The sequence below is a fragment of the Solanum stenotomum genome, chromosome 10 (genome assembly GCF_019186545.1).
Source record: "Solanum stenotomum isolate F172 chromosome 10, ASM1918654v1, whole genome shotgun sequence".
In the NCBI taxonomy this organism is placed as follows: Eukaryota; Viridiplantae; Streptophyta; class Magnoliopsida; order Solanales; family Solanaceae; genus Solanum; species Solanum stenotomum.
In genome coordinates, this window is record NC_064291.1 from 44,720,716 (window position 1) to 44,736,779 (window position 16,064).

At 33.1% G+C, this 16,064-nt stretch overlaps 1 long non-coding RNA gene, 2 other non-coding genes and 4 pseudogenes across 3 annotated transcripts in view; all 7 read left to right on the top strand.

Moving 5' to 3' along the window:
- Positions 1–3,377, top strand: part of LOC125842217 (uncharacterized) — a 33,567-nt gene extending 30,190 nt beyond the window's left edge. Inside the window, exon 4 of the long non-coding RNA XR_007443885.1 lies at positions 3,099–3,377. This is a non-coding gene — a long non-coding RNA (uncharacterized LOC125842217). The remainder of the gene's footprint in view (positions 1–3,098) is intronic.
- On the top strand, positions 2,851–3,015 carry LOC125843429 (U2 spliceosomal RNA; annotated as a pseudogene).
- On the top strand, positions 3,024–3,188 carry LOC125843441 (U2 spliceosomal RNA; annotated as a pseudogene).
- Positions 3,378–4,026: 649 nt separating the features above from the next.
- On the top strand, positions 4,027–4,223 carry LOC125843426 (U2 spliceosomal RNA). The gene has a single exon (XR_007444025.1). It is a non-coding gene; the product is annotated as a U2 spliceosomal RNA (small nuclear RNA).
- A 3,655-nt stretch (positions 4,224–7,878) lies between these two features.
- Positions 7,879–8,697, top strand: LOC125843037 (uncharacterized; annotated as a pseudogene).
- A 5,132-nt stretch (positions 8,698–13,829) lies between these two features.
- LOC125843423 (U2 spliceosomal RNA) lies at positions 13,830–14,024 on the top strand. The gene has a single exon (XR_007444021.1). It is a non-coding gene; the product is annotated as a U2 spliceosomal RNA (small nuclear RNA).
- Positions 14,025–14,482: 458 nt separating this feature from the next.
- LOC125843438 (U2 spliceosomal RNA) lies at positions 14,483–14,647 on the top strand (annotated as a pseudogene).
- Positions 14,648–16,064: the final 1,417 nt, after the last annotated feature.

Sequence of the window (16,064 nt, forward strand, 5' to 3'; positions counted from 1 at the left end):
GTGGGTGATCGAGGATCGGGATGAAAAAGTAAAAAATTGAAGTTGAAAATATTTTTTAAAAACAACAAAAAAAATTGATAGGGGGGAGGCGGGGCGAGGGTAGTGGGTGGGGGTAAAAAATAAAAAATTGAAATTAGAAATATCTTTTAAAAATATTTTTTAATATTTTTTTGGGAGGGGGTGGGGGTAGGGGTAGGAGTGAGGGTGGGTAAAAAAAATAAATTTAAAAACAAACTTTAAATTATTTTTTTTTGGGAGGGGGTTGGTTGGGGGGCCGGTTTGAGGGTAGGGACACAATAAATTGATATTTTCAATAAAAAAGTAATTGTAGTTTGAAGTTGGAAGAGAGTTTTGGAAAATGTTTTCCTTAAGTTTTGAAGAGAAGTCATTTTTCTTTAAATTTGAGGAAAATGAGTTGGTTTGGAAAACATTTTCCAAAACATTTAACCCAACCAAACATGAGAAAATTGGAAAACATTTTCCGGTCATGAGAAAATGTTTTCCTTCATACCAAACACACCCTAAATCTTAACTAATGGAAACTGAATATTCAAGGAGCAAGTATCATCTGTTTGTTTGGTGATGCTCACGAAATTATAAATTGGAAAACCTACATTTGGACCGATTTGGTGGAAGGTGATGCAGAGTTGTGAGATTCAACCTCTTCTGTTTCTCTTGCTAATCCTAGTGAAAATGATTTAACTACTACATTGACTCGCACAAATTTTAATTAATCACATTATTGTAATTTTAGATATATTAGAGATATATTAGAAGCTTAGACTTGGTAATGGCAGGATTTGTGTTGAGTGAGGCTCAGAGTATTATTGCTCTTGATCTCTTTTACCACTAAGAGAATTAGAATGCTTGAATTAATAAAAATACAAAAGAGCATGTGAAGATTAGGAAAAAAGTGTTGTTTGATTATGAGGTTGAATGTCTGGAATTCAGATGTAAACAGAGTTTTGACCGAGGTTTTGAAGCTTGGGCAAAATGGACAACATTGATAAAAAGGAAGAAGTGGTTGTCCACTTTTCCCAAGCTTCAAAACCTCTGCCAAAACTCTGTTTACAATCAACTGAATTCCAGACATTCAACTACCGAATCAAAGAATACTCTTCTCCTAATCTTCAGATGCTCTTCTGCATTATCAGTTCGAGCCTTTTGATTCTCCAATTGATCAAAGAGATCAAGAACAATAATATTATGAGTCTCACTCAACATAAATCTTCCCGTTACCAAGTCTGGGCTTCTAATTATATCTCTACTATATCTAAATTTCCAGTAAGGTGATTCATTGAAATTTGTGAAAGTCGATTTAGTAGTTGAATCCTTTTCACTAGCATCAACAAGAGAAACAGAAGAGGCAGAGTCCAACAACTCTTCATCACCTTCTACCGAATAGGTCCTCGTGTAAGTTTTTCCATTCATGATTTCGTGAGATCCATCAGACAAATGATATTTGCTCCCTTAATCATAAGTTTCATCAATCAAGATTTAATTAATATTTTTTTAAGGAAAAAAAAGAAGTATACTGATATCATCACAATCTGAAATGCAGAGAAAAAAAGGAATGAAACTAAATATCAGTATTGTTGCCATCACTAGTTAAACTTTTATACCTATCTAAAGAGTTGTAGCCAGTGTTTTCAAAAACGTTTTTTGGGTGAGTCTCAGGGCGGGGCATACCAAAAATGCGTCGGGCGCAAATTGATAAGTCCTAGAATTTGGGGCGTAAGCACTAAGCATAAAACCATAAGTTTTGGGCGTAAAAGCGTATCCCCTGAGTGTTTTTAATTATTCTTTTTTTTTTGCTTTAAATCATATTTTTTTTTATTATTAGTGTAGTGATATTTCTCAAATAGTAATTATAATACATTTTTTCTTCATTATTGCTTATTAATATCTATCTCAAATAAAAATCATAATAATTTTTCTATATATTATAGGTTATTTATAAAAATTTACTTGTAAAATCATTGAAAGTTTAATATTACATTTGCTTATTTTCTTAGTAATAAAATTATAAAATTGAATATACATGAGACTATGCCCCGTAGATCCATGGGACTTACTCCCTATGTCTCGGGGCTTAAGTCTCGCCTCATGCCCCCGCCCTTTAAAACACTTGTTGTAACTGCCTCTTGAGACAGAAGGTTCCACACTTAAGTCCAGACTAGAACAAATGAGACTAAATTCTCTTTCACATGTAATGCTACTGACAGTTTTAAAATTTTCTATCCTATTTAGATCCTGAAATTGATGCAGATAAGATCAGTCTGGTACATCATACTGTTTTTTTACCTTTCTGAGAAATGCAGTACAACTATGATACAAAAATATCAATTCAACCATTGCAATGATGCCTCAATCCTGAATTAGTTGGGTTTTGCATATAAATTCTCAACCTCAATTTTATTCCATCTTCACCAAAAAAATTTCCAAACTAAATAATTTGTACAATGAAACAAACAAGAGATATTGGCGGTTTTCAATATTGATTGTAGTTTTCGTTCCATTCCACCATCATGAAAATCTACCAACCATGTAGATATGGATAATCGAGTTCATCAAAAACATAAGAAAATGAAAAGAAATCACTTGATACTTTTCCTCTTGGAAGATATTGAACTTAATCACTGGTGATTTATATCAATAAATAAAGAAAATCCATCGACGAACCAAAAAATAAATCAAAAACTTTGTTTCCATGACCTTCATTTTGATAGATGAACTTCTTAGAGTCCTTCTAATTTACCAGATACACATTTTTATCCCACACTGCGTAGAAAGAGAGATTTAATTTAACAAGTGACATATAAAATAGCCCGGCATAACACATGGAAAATCATACCTTTCTCGGCCTTTTGGCTAAGATCTAGTGTAGTATCTGTTCTTATCAGTTTAATATTTGATATGTGAGTCATTGACTCACACGATATTAACTCTATTTTTTAAGGGGGAGGTTCACCACTGGTGCTTGATGTTTTAAAAATACCATTTTACCTACATAGTCGCAAAGTACCACCTCTAATGTAAGATCAAGTATAGTATCTTTTCATATCAGTATATTACATTATACTGTCTCTATTTTTTAGGGGATGTCCATACGGTAGCTTGCTATTGGGATTCAGGACCTTCAAGCGTCCTCTGGCATTGCACTACTGTCTTGGCTTGACGCACCCTCACTAAATTTAGTTGTAAAAGCTTACTTTACATTCTCACTTATCAATTTTTTGGGAATTATAAAAGGTCATTCTCAAATCTCTAGAGTATCAAAAGATTCAATTTGTGTTATGAATCGACAAATCTTTAAAGATTCGTGAAAAATAATTTGTGTTTCTTAGTAGTTTTCAATATTGTTTACAACAGAGGAATATGAGGGCAAGGTCCATCACGGTAGCTTGCTATCAGGACCTTTAAACATCGCCTAGGTGTTGCACTACTACCTTGGATTGGCGCACCCCACCAATTCTAGGTTGTAAACATTTCTTTCAATTGTTTGTTGAAGGAGTTTCTTCTAGGACAAAGATATTAGTACTTAGGATTTTTGTGAAGTTATTATTAACCTTTAACATTTTTGGAGCAAGATCGAGATACGTTATGGTGGAAAATGTTATGTAGACAACAAATTGTAATTTACATTTCTTGGTTTCCATCTTATTTTGGAGTAATGAACCTTAGTAAACTTGTTCTGTCCAGTTGACTTTTATAAGCCATCTCTATAATTGATCAACTTGTTGCAGGATACATGAGGCTTGCTCAAGTAGTTGAGCTTCTTCACTATCAACCTATAGGTTGACGGTTCGAGTCATGTTGGAGGGTAAGTGACATTACTATTGAATATTGATCCTCCTGGGGTGGGGTCGGAAAAACGTAAATTGTTTCATTCACTACTCTTTGATCAATGGAATTATCAACCAGAGAAGATGATTACTAGTTTAATCTATAGAAGCTCTTCTAGAAAGAGAGATTTTATGTAACCAAGTAACCAATAAAATAGCCCGGCATAACACATAGAAAATCATACCTTTCTCGGCCTTTTGGCTAAGATCAAGTGTAGTATCTGTTCTTATCAGTTTAATATCTGATGTGGGTCATCGACTCACATGATATTAACTCTATTTTTTAAGGGATAAGGTTCACCACGGTAGCTTGCTATCAGAGGCGTATCCAGAGGAGGTGCCGTGGGTTCACGTGAACCCATGCTCCCCTCTCTAGATCATATATAGTAGTGTTATATTTTTTTAAAATATTTAAATATAAATGTGTGAACCCATGTTCAAAGTATCATATAATAATACGAAAGAAATTTAAATCTTATATCTATCTTGCCTTTTTGAGTAACACATCTCCAAGTGATTATCGGTTACACTTTTGACGTTTCAACTAATTTTGCTTTTATTTTTTTCCTTTAATCTTTAAAAAAAAAATTACATTGAAAATTCCTAAAAAATTTAGCACGGTAAGTTTTTTATATAATTAAATCAAATGTGTATATTATAATTCAAAACTAGTAATATTATATATATTGACCTATAATTTTTAAAATTTAAAGGTTCATATTAAGAACCTAAAAGTCAAATCGTTCAAATTTATATTTAATATACATTTTTTCGTAATCGTGCACCCATCTAGCCGAAATCCTGGATACGCCTCTGCTTGCTATTGGGGCCTTCATGAGTCGCCTTGGTGTTGCACTACTGCCTCGGCCTGGCTCACCCCACCAATTCTAGTTCTAAAAACCTTTGATTTCATAGCAGCACATAATTTTGGGCAGTTTGATACATAAGAGCTCTCTATGCCATTCCAAGTTGCACATTTTAATTAAAATCAGATATGAACTAATATTAGCTATAACTTATAAAATCTTGACAGTTAGACTAATGTTTCAACCTAGCATTTGGCACCTTTCTTTTTCAGTAAGATGTACTGTACTACTACTAAAGATAAATGGTGATGCGAAGAGAGCTTTAGTGAACAACTAACGCTACACAACATTTATAACAGAAAAGAAGGACGGATAACAAAAAAGAAGAAGGCATAGATGCCAGAATTGTCAAACTACTTTTGATATGAAAAAATATTTTGAATAGTGATAGACTTGAAGTGGATATCAACAAGAGTGATGTCTTTCTACTTTTGTTTAAGAAGAAAGTCCATAAATATTGACATGAAGTGGATATCAACAAGATCTTACACAATTATGTATTAATTTTGTTTTTCCTTCTATTTTTAACTATTAAAGTCGTAATGATATGTGTATTGTATTATTTCTTTCTTTTTCCTTTCTTTCTTTCTTGTGTGTCTTTATGATGTCTCTTAAGTTTAATTTTTATACCAACTTCTGATTGGTGTAAGTTTATAATTTCTTTTAGTTCAAATTAGTATTTTAAAATGCTAGAGTATATCCTAAAGAGATATCACTTTCTCACGAATTTATCTTAATTATGGTTGAAATTCTGCTCAAGTATAAATCAAATTTAAAATTGATAAGTATTTTCTCTTGGTTCAAATTAGTAACTTAATTATGTTGAAAAATCTGCTAATTACTAATCAAATTTTAAAATTTATAATTGATTGCTTAAAAGAAATAAATCTTAATGATTAAAATATATTCTTTATTGGTGTTTGCTATGTAAGTTATAAAAACTATCGAGAAAAATGCATGCGTGAAAACTTTTAAAAAATTATATACGCAAAAAAGAAATATTTATATTATTTAAAATAATTAAGACATGATCATTGTTATAGATATTAGGGAAAAGGGTCAAAATTGCCCCTGCACTATGCGAAATAGACCACTTATACCCTCCGTTACATTTTGAGATAAAAAATACCCCCGTTGTTATCCCTAGAGACCACAAATACCCCTCAAAAGTTAACAACCCAAATTGTTAATGACATGGCAAGCCATGTGGGACTGATCTCTCCACCTAAGCTGCCAACTAGGATTTCCAACAATTAGAAATCATTCTAAAATTAGAAATAAATCTTTTATTTTTAATTACATAAAAAGTATTTATATTTTTAATTAAAAACCTTTTATTTTTAATAATGTAAATATTTACCACTCTTTATTAATATTTATATTTATTGCCGTTAAAACTTATTTTTTCATCGTAGTTTAACTATTAACCAAGTATATTTCCACTTGATAAATAACTAATATATAATATATCTAACTTGATAGGATGATTTTTTGTATAACATACTTGCATCTTCTGTATGTATGAGGGAAAATTTACGGCTCGATAATATTAACTTTGTTCTTGTTTTTTTTGTTGGATTAATACAATTTTAGGAGATTTAGATTTTTAAAAAAAGTTAGTGGTAATCCTAGTTGGCAGCTTATGTGGAAGGATCAGTCACACATGACTTGCCATGTCATCAAAAATTTGGATTGTTAACTTTTGAAGGGTATTTGTGGTCTCTAGAGATAAGAGTGAGGGTATTTTTGAGCGCAAAATGTAACAGAGGGTATAAGTGGTCTTTCACATAGTTCAGGGGCAATTTTGACCATTTTCTGTAGATATTATAAAGGATATAACTTACTTTATCATCATAAGGTCAAGTTACGTTGTAATAATTTCATATGACTCCATAATAATTGTTTATTATATTTCTACAAAATTCAATTCATTAAATATAATTACGATTCATATTTGGTTAGAGAAGGGTGAAAAAGATCAAAATGAATAAAGTCAAATTTAATTGTGCAAATAAATGATATAAAGTATTAACTAATATTGGTTTGTTTTATACTGAGGGAATTACAAATTAGTGCTAGACTTATCACAAAAATTCAAAATAAGAAGATGATATATGTATATGTAGTCAAATATATATTGTATGGATAAATACGTACGTAGAAATTTCCATGATTAAAACATTACTCGCTATTTAACTGTAACCATTACTTATTTACAATATAAGTATATTAATTATAATAAACAAACTCAATATATCCAATCTATTCTTCAAAGTATATTTATTTATTTCTGTTGCGTTTTTTTTTTACTTTGAAAATTGTATATTTATGTTATTTATTTTGAAATCGTTATAAATTACAAGAATGTTCCTTCACTTATAAAAAAGATGATTACATGTAAAAACATAATAACGTTTTTTCCCTATGGAACCAAATTATGCATCTACACATTTATAGGAAGGTATAATATAACTATTTTATTATATATTCTTTTCATGTAAGAAGAAACCCTCAAAAAGTATTTAAAATTATCAACTAAAATTCTCACACACACGCACACGCACACGCACACGCACACGCGCACGGCGCACGCACGCGAGCGCGCACACACACCAAAGATAATATAAAGACATTATTATATATATAATACCTCTTCTATTTAAATGATATTTAGTGTACTATTTATATTTTGCATGATCTCGCAAAGCGGGGATGAGTTTACTTGTGTAAAATTAAAGAACAAATATTATTATCATTCTTAGTGTTGAAGTAACTTTTTTTTTAGCACTAGAATTGATTTGATTTTAATTTGAGTTTTGTTAGAGTTACTAATATCAATGGACTATAACCTTTATTGGACCAGTCGAAATTCAAGTTTCAAAAATTAGAAATAATATGATAAAAGATAAAAACTATGAAAAAGTATAAGAAATATTTTTAAAAATAATACAAAGTATATACTTTTATGTATAAAAAAATTATAATTTTAAAAATTATATATATAATGTCGGGTTGATATGATCTCAAATTGACATTGTTTTTAGGTAAAACCAAACCAATCAAGTATAGTTATGGAATGGACCGAAAACCACAATTGACATTGAAAACTACCAATATCCCTTTTTTAAGTTTAAATCTGGACTCATGGTCCATTTTATTTAATAAAAAATGGGCTCTTAAACGGATCCACACATAAATATACCAAAGAAAAAGATGGTCGGCCCAAAAGTAGTCAGACCAGGTGAATATAAAAGAATCCTAAATGATAGGGTTTTATGATTTGTGCCCTCCGCCTCTTCTTCTCCATGTTCTCATCGCCTTTGCGGCGATGTTCTCTCTTGTGCTCCCCAATTGTAGATTCTTCCCCCTTTGGTTATGGGGGATTAACATTCCCCCACCTTGATGTTGTTGTTGTTGAGATCAGCTTTTAAAGGTTCAGTTTTTTAGCCATCTGGCTTCTTCATTGTTTCGTTTTTCTACTGACTCTGCTTTTTGTTTGAAGGTGTACTACACATTATTAATTATTGGGAAAAATGGTGGAGATGGAATAAAATTGATGTTGACATTTTATATGCAAAATCCAACTAATTCAGGATTGAGGTATTATTGCAATTGTTGAATTCCTATTTCTGTATTATTACTATACTGCATTTTCTTAGAAAACGAAAAAAAAAAGTATAACGTACTAGCTAGGCTAATCTTATTTTCATCAATTTCAGGATCCAAAATAGAGTAGAAAATCCTAAAACTTCCAGCAACATTACATGTGAAAAAGAATTCAGACTCCCTTGTTCTAGTCTGACCTCAAGTTTGGAACCTTCTATTTCAGGAGACAGATGCAACTCTTTGGATAACTACAAAAGTTTAACTACTGATGGTAATAATACTAATACTTAGTTTCATTCTATTTTTTTCTCCTATTTAAGATTATGATGATATATGTTGAATTCGATCGGTTAAGTGTCCACTCTTTTGTCAAATTTCTTTCTACGCCTATATTGCCTACTTGTTTTTATGCCTTTTTAGTCATTGCTCTCTAATTTGGTTGTATAGCGTTGCTTCAATAAATTAATTATAGGAAGAAGGTAGTTGAATTTGCTTGATAGAAATGTTAAAGAAAAGGCATTTCATAAGGTTTGTTTAAGTCAAAATTATAAGAGATTCATAAAAATCAGCTGATACACTGTCTCATAATATCAATGTAGTAATTGCTCATGGACTTTAAAGATGTTGTCAAGTCATTACATTGAATGAAGAACTGAATGTTGTCATTACCAATATACTTCCATTTCCCCCTGAAAATGTATCAATTAAACCTTAACTAACGAAACTTAATATTCAGGGAGCAAGTATCATCTGTTTGTTTGGTGAATCTCACGAAATTATAAATTGGAAAACCTACATGAGGACCTATTTGGTGGAAGGTGATGCAGAGTTGTGAGATTCAACCTCTTCTGTTTCTCTTGCTAATCCTAGTGCAAATATTTAACTACTACATTGACTCGCACAAATTTTAATTAATCACCTTATTATAATTTTAGATATATTAGAGATATATTAGAAGCTTAGACTTGGTAATGGCAGGATTTGTGTTGAGTGAGGCTCAGAGTATTATTGCTCTTGATCTCTTTTACCATTAAGAGAATCACAAGGGTAGAATTAATAAAAATACAACAGAGCATGTGAAGATTAGGAGAAAAGTGTTGTTTGATTAGGTGGTTGAATGACTGGAATTCAGATGTAAACAGAGTTTTGGCCGAGGTTTTGAAGCTTGGGCAAAATGGACAACATTGATCAAAAGGAAAAAGTGGTTGTCCACTTTTCCCAAGCTTCAAGACCTCTGCCAAAACTCTGTTTACAATCAACTGAATTCCAGACATTCAATTACCAATCAAACAATACTCTTCTCCTAATCTTCAGATGCTCTTCTGCATTATTGGTTCGAGCCTTCTGATTCTCCAACTGGTCAAAGTGATCAAGAACAATAATATTATGAGTCTCACTCAACATAAATCTTCCCGTTACCAAGTCTGGGCTTCTAATTATATCTCTAATATATCTAAACTTCCAGTAAGGTGATTCATTAAAATTTGTGAAAGTCGATTTAGTAGTTGAATCCTTTTCACCAGCATCAACAAGAGAAACAGAAGAGGTTGAGTCCAACAACTCTTCAGCACCTTCTACCAAATGGGTCCTCATGTAGGTTTTTCAATTCATGATTTCGTGTGATCCATCAGACAAATGATACTTGCTCCCTTAATCATAAGTTTCATCAATCAAGATTTAATTAATATTTTTTTAAGGAAAAAATGGAAGTATACTGATATCATCACAATCTGAAATGGCAGAGAAAAAAAGGAATGAAACTAAATATCAGTATTATTACCATCAGTAGTTAAACTTCTATACATATCTAAAGGGTTGTAACCAGTGTTTTCAAAAACGTTTTTTGGGCGAGTCTTAGGGAGGAGCGTACCAAAAACGCTATGGGCGCAAATTGATAAGTCCTAGAATTTGGGACGTAAGCACTAAGCATAAAATCATAAGTTCTGGGTGTAAAAATGTATGCCCTGAGTGTTCTGAATTATTATTTTTTTATCTTTTTTTTTGCTTTAAATCATCCTTTTTATTATTAGTGTAGTGATATTTCTCAAATAGTAATTATAATACTTTTTTTTCTTCATTATTGCCTATTAATATCTATCTCAAATAAAAATCATAATACTTGTAAAATCATTGAACTTTTAATTTTACTTTTGCTTATTTTCGTAGTAATAAAATTTTAAAATTGAATATACATGAGACTATGCCCCGTAGATCCATTGGACTTACTCCCTATGTCTCGGGGATTACGTCTCACCCCATACTACATAAAACGTCTCGCCTCATGCCCCCACCCTGTCATGCCCTGAGCCTACACCCTGGACGTGGCAGGCACTCGGAGACCATTGATGGCCCCAAGCGAACCCTTGGTCTGGCTTACTTACTCAGCGGAAGACAATATTCATGTCTATAATGATAAATGAACTTAACTGAACTGAATAACAAAATAACTGAGAATGTTTTAAAGATTAAACATTCAACTTGGCCAAAAGTGGCAACCTAAGTTTTAACAATAAGAAACTAACATTTGACTGTCTATGAAGCCTTTAATAACAACTAAGATGGATTTTGGGACAGATCCCACAACATCCTAATAAACTAAACTAGAAAGCAATGAAATAGATCCTCCGAAAAGCAAGGAGGCTCACCAACAGACTCTGAACTGCTTACTGGATCAACGATGCGTCGGAATGCCGATCCTAGTTAGATGTGTCTGCATCATAATAAGATGCAGGCCAACTGGCATCAGTACATTGAATGTACGAGTATGCGAGTTGGAAAGCTAAAACAACATAGGCTTGAGAGGGAAATCTGAAAGAAACACTTACCTTGGCTCTTCACAACTCATGAATACTTACTGAACTCATTTCAATATAAAGCAGTTTAAACAAGTGCAACATAAAGAAAAGTTGTTTAAAAACATAATGTCAACTCTGTGTATATACAAGGATACAACATAACTCTGAAATGTATGTAAGAATAAAATAAACTAATGTATATAAAAATACAATAACTTATGTGGGAGTTTCTCTAACCGACAATCATCACATAAGAGCTATAGTGATGATACAACGATCTACCTCATGCTGCCAGCGCATCCTATACCCGGCCAAAGGTATAGAACCTAAACTGTCTAATGGATCCACTAGTCTATTGCGAAAAGGATTCCTCTAAAAAGTATGACCCTTTTCTACCCATGATGGTTACATGGTTCTATAGTGACGTGAGTTATCTAAACTCATGCTAGTCCCCAATTCGGTGCTCAATACTACTCCCAAAATATACTGGCTCTTATGTTTTAAAAAAACATACTTCTTTTGTGATTTAAGATTAGTGCTCAATAACTTAGCTCAAAGGCTATCTTGGAAAGAAAAGTTTCCCCTCTTGCTTCATTTAGAAAGCAATTTCTTTTTCTGAAAACTAGCTAGAAGGCTCTTTGGAAATCTCAGTTTCCATTCTTATTTAAATGTGAAAACAATTTAAATCTCTTTAATTTGGGAATACTTAGTCCCCATTTACTTTTGAAGAAATGAACTTCAAACTTTACTCTTTACTCTTTACTCTTTACTCAACTTGAACTTTAAGTCTTAAAACGTTTGGAAAAGACTCTTGGAAAACTCTAGGAACTTATCTTGACTTCACTCTTACTTCTCTTGACTTTGATCATAACTTTCCTTGAATTGGATTATGGATTCAAGGTTCATTATCTCATGTTTATGGATGATTTCATGATGTTTAGATGTACCTTAGAGTGTTAGAATCAACTAGGAAATATAGGTACATCACTATGGAACTAGTACGGAAAAGTGGGGGAAGAATGGGGTAAACTGGCGTCCTTGGCGCTCTGAGAGGCGTGGGGAGCCAGAGCACAAACTTCAGAGCTGAAGTTGTGGCACTCTGGTTGGCGCGTGGCCCAGAGGCCAAACTTCAGACTCTGAAGTGGGGCGCTTTGAGAGGCGCGGCGCCCCAACCCCTTGCCCAGCAAACTCCGACTTTTCTCCTTCGTTTTTCATCTCTAAACTTCAATGGTTCTTTCCCGAAACACTTAGGATCATTAGTACCCTCAATACCCAATAGATTTAACTCGAAAAACAACTCGGAAACACGAATCAAATCAACACTGGCATTCAACAATCAACCAACAAGAATTCAAAAATGTTCTTCAAGAAGTTCACTTCTTAACATGTAAACAACTCCAAATCGCTGAATTGAAACAAATTGGTGTGTGGGTGAACTAACCCATCACTAAAAGATCTCACATACCTTAATAGAGATCACCCCCGACGAATTCCACTTCAAACGCTTGACGTTCTTGGTGAAATCTTGGCTTTCCTCCTTTCTTTCTTCTTTTCTTTTTTCTCCAAGCCCTAAGCGTTCTTAAATAAACCAAAAACTGATTTAGGTTCTGTTTTTACCTCAATAAACCCCTAAAATCGAATTAGGAAATAACTTAGAGAAAAGACTACTTTGTCCTTCCCTAAATCCGGATTGGAACTTCCCTCAATCCAACAGCCCAACTTCCGAAAGGCATATCTCACTCATACGATGTCGAAATTGTGTAATCTCAGAGGCATTGGAAAGATATCTCCTAGGGCTTTCAAACCATTTCAAGATCTGCTACTAACTCATCCTGAGCTAGAATTTATGGCCATTTGAAAATGGCCAAAACTCACTTTCTTAACTTATACAAAATTTCCAGATTTCCTTATTCTTTCAAAAAATCAATATTTTCATATTTTAAACTCTTTATAGTCGTTTCTAGGTGCGAGATGTTACACGCCCTTTAAAACACTGGTTGTAACTGCCTCCTGAGATAGAAGGTTCCAAACGTAAGTCCAGATTAGAACAAAGGAGACTAAATTCTCTTTCACATGTAATGCTACTGACAGTTTTAGAATTTCCTATCCTATTTAGATCCTGAAATTGATGCAGATAAGATCAGTCTGGTACATCATATTTGTTTTTTACCTTTCTAAGAAATGCAGTACAACTATAATACAAAAATAGCAATTCAACCATTGCAATGATGCCTCAATCCTGAATTAGTTGGGTTTTGCATATAAATTCTCTAACATCAATTTTATTCCATCTTCACCAAAAAAAATTGATAACTAAATAATTTGTACAATGAAACAAACAAGAGATATTGGTGGTTTTCAATATCGATTGTGGTTTTCGGTCCATTCCACCATCATGAAAATCTACCAACCACGTAGATATGGATAATCGAGTTCACCAAAAACATAAGAAAATGAAAAGAAATCACTTGATACTTCTCCTCTTGGAAGATATTGAACTTAATCACTGCTGATTTTTATCAATAAATAAAGACAATCCATCGACGAATCAAAAAAATAATCAAAAACTTTGTTTCCATGGCCTTAATTTTGATAGATGAACTTCTTAGAGTCCTTCTAATTTTCTAGAAACAAATTTTTATCGCACACTGCCTAGAAAGAGAGATTTAATTTAACAAGTGACATATAAAATATCCCGGCATAACACATGGAAAAGCATACCTTTCTCGGCCTTTTGGCTAAGATCAAGTGTAGTATCTGTTCTTATCAGTTTAATATCTGATATGTGAGTCATCGACACACACGATATTAACTCTATTTTTTAAGGGGGAGGTTCACCATGGTAGCTTGCTATCGGGACCTTCATGAGTCGCCCTGGTGTTGCACTACTGCCTTGGCCTGGCTCACCCCACCAATACTAGTTCTAAAAATCTTTTTTTTCATAACAGTACACTATTTGTCCCTTCTAATTTTGGGAAGTTTGATCCATAAGAGCTACTGAACTAATTTTAGTTCTTTTCTTTCAGTAAGTTGTACTGTGCTACTCCTAAAGATAAATGGTGACCCTATATATGGTTTTAGCAGAGTCAATTTCAGTATGATCCGATATATAATTGGACCAAATTCGATGTCACATCTTGTAATCTCTAGCAACATTAAAAAATAATAATGGAAAAAGAGACTCAGATGCACTATTTTGTCGTCTAATATCAGACACAAGGTGACTGCACAATTTATCTTCACAGCACTCAGATAATACACCAGCCGGGAATCGAACCCAGGACTGTACAGTGGCAGGGTACTATTCTACCACTAGACCACTGGTGCGTGATGTTTTAAAAATACCATTTTACCTACGTAGTCGCAAAGTACCACCTCTAATGTAAGATCAAGTGTAGTATCTGTTCATATCAGTATATTACATTATACTAACTCTATTTTTGAGGGGATGTCCATACGGTAGCTTGCTATTATGATTCAGGACCTTCAAGCATCCTCTGGCGTTGCACTACTGTCTTGACTTGACGCACCCCCACTAAATTTAGTTGTAAAAGCTTTACTTTACATTCTCACTTATCTATTTTTTGGGAATTATGAAAGGTCATTCTCAAATCTCTAGAGTATCAAAAGATTCAATTTGTGTTATTTATCGAAAAATCTTTAAAGATTCGTGGAAAATAATTTGTGTTTCTTATTAGTTTTCAATATTGTTCACAACAGAGGAATATGAGGGGAAGGTCCATCACGGTAGCTTGCTATCACGACCTTTAAGCGTCGTCTAGGTGTTGCACTACTGCCTTGGCTTAGCGCACCCCACCAATTCTAGGTTGTAAATATTTCTTTCAATTGTTTGTTGAAGGAGTTTCTTCGAGATCCAGGACAAAGATATTAGTACTTAGGATTTTTGTGAAATTATTATTAACCTTTAACATTTTTGGAGCAAGATCGATACGTTACAGTGGAAAATGTTATGTAAACTACAAATTGTAATTTACATTTCTTGTTCTGTCCAGATGACTTTTACAAGCCATCTCTATAATTGATCAACTTGTTGCCGGATATATGAGGTTTACTCAAGTAGTTGAGCTTCTTCACTATCAACTTATAGGTTGACGGTTCGAGTCATGTTGGAGGGTAAGTGACATTACTATTGAATATTGATCCTCCTGGGGTGGGGTCGGAAAAACGTAAATTGTTTCATTCACTAGTCTTTGATCAATGGAATTATAGACGATTAAAGGAATTGAATAAGTTTAATATATAAAACCAGAGAAGATGATTACTAGTTTAATATATAGAAGCTCTTCTAGTCCCACACTGCCTAGAAAGAGAGATTTTATATAACGCAAGTAACCAATAAAATAGCCCGGCATAACACATGGAAAATCATACCTTTCTCGGCCTTTTGGCTAAGATCAAGGGGAAAATGCATAAGTACCCCCAAGCCTATGCCCAAAATCCCTGAGACACACCTAACCTTTACTAAGGTTCTATTACCCCCCGAACTTAATTTTTAGTTAATTGTTTACCACTTTTCGGCCAACGTGGCTGAGTCCGTGATTTCACCTATGTTAGGCGCGTGGGTGCAGCTTTTAGACAGCACTGACCAATAAAAATTGGTCATGTGTTAAAATAAACTTGGAAAAAATAAATTTTAACTCAATTGTCTTCTTCTTTATTATTGTTCTTCATGTTTGGAAAAAAAACCTCCATTATCATAACTTAAATTGCTCCTTTCTTCGAAAAGCTAACAAAATAAAATCAAGAAAAAACTAACCTTTGAACTCAACCACGATTCTTGATGACTTAGAAGTAGGGGTGTACATAGGTCGGTTTGGTTTGGGTTTTCATTAAAAAAACCTAAACCAATTATGTCGGTTTATTAAATCTAAATATCAAATCAAACCACGCAAAGTCAGTTTTTTCGGTTTCTGTTTTAGTCGGTTCTTTCG